Below are 3,028 nucleotides of genomic sequence, written 5' to 3' on the forward strand. Positions count from 1 at the left end.
CACCTCTTCCAGTGGGCCCCACTGGGCCACAATACACTGACAGGGCTTGTGACTACCATTTAAATATCTTCCCACTATTTGCCTGTAACACATAAGGCCTTGTCAAATCACTTCTGCAAGGTTGGTGACTCCCAGTGAAAACAGAAAAGAGCCTATCTCCTTCCCCTTCTCTTCTCTTCTGTTGCTATTCTTGAACCAGGTAATGAATGTTGTCAACCTTTTCACACTCAAGTAGCACATTCAAAACTGAAGATAGTAGTATTTGCTCTATTCTCAAATAGCAAAGATTATCCAACAGTGCACAAAAAATGATAATCATCTCAATTCTATGATATTTAAATTGCACAAAAGAGTGAAATTCAATATGCAGATATTTCCATGCGCTTGATTCTGTCTTTTCCCCCATTTTAATGAGAATCTATTGTGATTAAAAGATAAAACCCATGTTAGTTACTGGAAAATGGCAAGTAATCACAAGGGAAACTGCAGGGTTGGCAAGCATCATGAATATGAATAGTATTATCTTCTATTTATAAAGCACCTTCCTTCTCCAAATCTAAAATTGCTTTAAAGATGTTATTTTGCTAATTCCCACAGCAGCCTTATGAAGAAGACAGGGGCACATAACTTACAGTTTGCATCCTGGGAAAATGAGAAGGAAGCTTTTGCACCTTAAAACCCAAAGACCAGGACTCCATTTTGGATTAAACGTTTGATCCCTGGACTTAACTCCTAAAGAGAGTGTTTTCTGTGGAAGAAGTAGTGGACTTGGAGTCAGGGTGAAATGATCTGGGGTCCAGTCTTGGTTTTGCCAGTTAATTAACACTGGGGGCTTCAATAATTCTCTCACCCGCTTTGACCTTACTTTTTCACATGTCTAAAATATGACCTGATGTCTGCTTTGCTTATTTCACAGGGTTGTTGTAATATTAAGTTAGTTAATGTGTATGAAATGGCTTTGGAAGTTACATAGTACAGCACAGATCTAAAATCTTATCACTGTCCTTTGTCCACAAGGCGTTTTCTCATTCATTGAATATAATAGCTTACGTTATCAGATATTTTAAATCAATATACTAGCATATATCATTTACCTAGCACCAATAAATTAATTTTAACATCCTGTTACCATAATTAGCTTATCTTAAGTCTGAGGGCAATCTAATGCCCCCTTGGGTCAACATAGTTTCCTCCTCTCCTGTGTTATATAGAGTTTATAAGGAGCTAGGTGGCCCAGTGGTTATAAATGGACTTGGAGTCATTTAACCTGCAGCAAACACTTTTGAGCTCTGTGACCCTAGATGAGTCATTTCTGTTCTTACACAGTTTCCTCATCTATAAAGTAGGAAAAGTAATAGTACCTGCTTCCCTTATTCAATCAGAACACTCTCCCTGTTGTACCTAACTGAAATGTCTTTAATTCACAAGGTATCCTGGCCTTTTGACACCAATTTCTGATTGATTTAGTCAAGAAGTATCTTAGTTAATAAAAGTAATTACTTTGAAGTATGGTAGGTAGAGGTGGACCCCCTCCCTCAGATACAAGCATTATTAAGCAACTACTTTCTGTCAGAAACTGTCCTATGTGTTCTGTACACAAAGAAGAAAAATGAAATAATCCGTGCCTTCAAAGCGCTTACATCCTGTGCTGCACACTGCGTCATGTCAGCAGGATCACTTTCCTCACAATGCCAGTACCGCAAGGTATGGAATGTAAATATTAATATCCTTAATTATTAGGTGAGAAAAATTATCTATGACATGTCAAGTGAGTTACTAAAGGTCGTGTGAATGGCTGAGCTATTTCCGAAAGCCAGGTCTTTGACCAAGACCAATGCACATTCCAGTAGAATCCAAAGCCTCCCGAGAGTAAAATAAAAACTCGAAAAATGCGCTAATGCTTCTTGTTATACTACAGATGGCAATAGTCCAACCTGCAGGGATTATCTTTTAATGACAACAAAATATTATCACAATAGCTGAACACATTTTTATTTCGCACAGTTGTCATCAAGAGCAATATCTCTCCTGATACTAAAGAACAGGGGGAGAATAAAAGGGCTATATATAAAGACAATGTATTTCTTTGATAGGCTAACAAGTGCGATGGATTAAGGAAAGGCAGTACATCTTGACTGCAGTGAGCCATTGAATTCAGTTTCTCATCTCAAAGGGAAAACTATAGGGATTTAGATGAAATGGAGTCTCTGTTAGTTGAATAGAGAATAACGAGCACAGGAGGCTTTAGAGCTATGCTGTGACATGCTAAGCAGTCCTCAGCTTTGGTCCCACACCAAGCCTTTACTGCAAGTTGGCAGAGTATAGTTATTAGTCAAGTTGAGTCTGGGTTTAATTTTTTAAAATTTATTTAGTATTTTAGTTTTCCCCAGTTAATGTAAAAACATTTTTTAACATTTGTCTTTAAAACTTTGAGTTCCAAATTCTCTCCCTTTCTCCCTCCCAACCCCCCTCTCATTGAGGAGGCAAGCAATTCAATATAGGTAATACATGTGTAGTCATGCAAAACATTTCTGGATTAGTCATTGTTGAAAAAGAAAACATAGACAAAAAAACCATCAAGAAAAATAAAGTTAAAAAAAAAAGTATGTTCCAAACTGTATTCATATACTATCAGTTCTTTTTCTGGGGATTGATAGTACTTTTCATCCCAAGTCGTTCAGAGTTGTCTTGGATTATTGTATTGCTGAGAATAGCTAAGTTATTCACAGTTGATTATCTTATAATATTACTGTTACTTTGTACGCAGTGCATTTTTCTTTGCTTCAGCTCATGTAAGGCTTTCCAGGTTTTTTCTGAGAGCATCCTGCTAAACATACTTTATAGCACAATGCTATTCTATCATAATCACATACCACTTCATTTAGCCATTCCCCAGTTGATGGGTATCCCCTTAGTTTAAAACAATAAAAGAGCCACTGTGAACATTTTGGTACATATAGATTATTTTCCTTTTTTAATCTTTTTTGTGATACAGACCTAGTAGTGATATTGCTAGGTCAAAGGGTAT

This window comes from Petaurus breviceps, unplaced genomic scaffold, assembly GCF_028583685.1.
Source record: "Petaurus breviceps papuanus isolate PSGF00001 unplaced genomic scaffold, PetGlider_PUasm1.0 185, whole genome shotgun sequence".
NCBI lineage: Eukaryota > Metazoa > Chordata > Mammalia > Diprotodontia > Petauridae > Petaurus > Petaurus breviceps.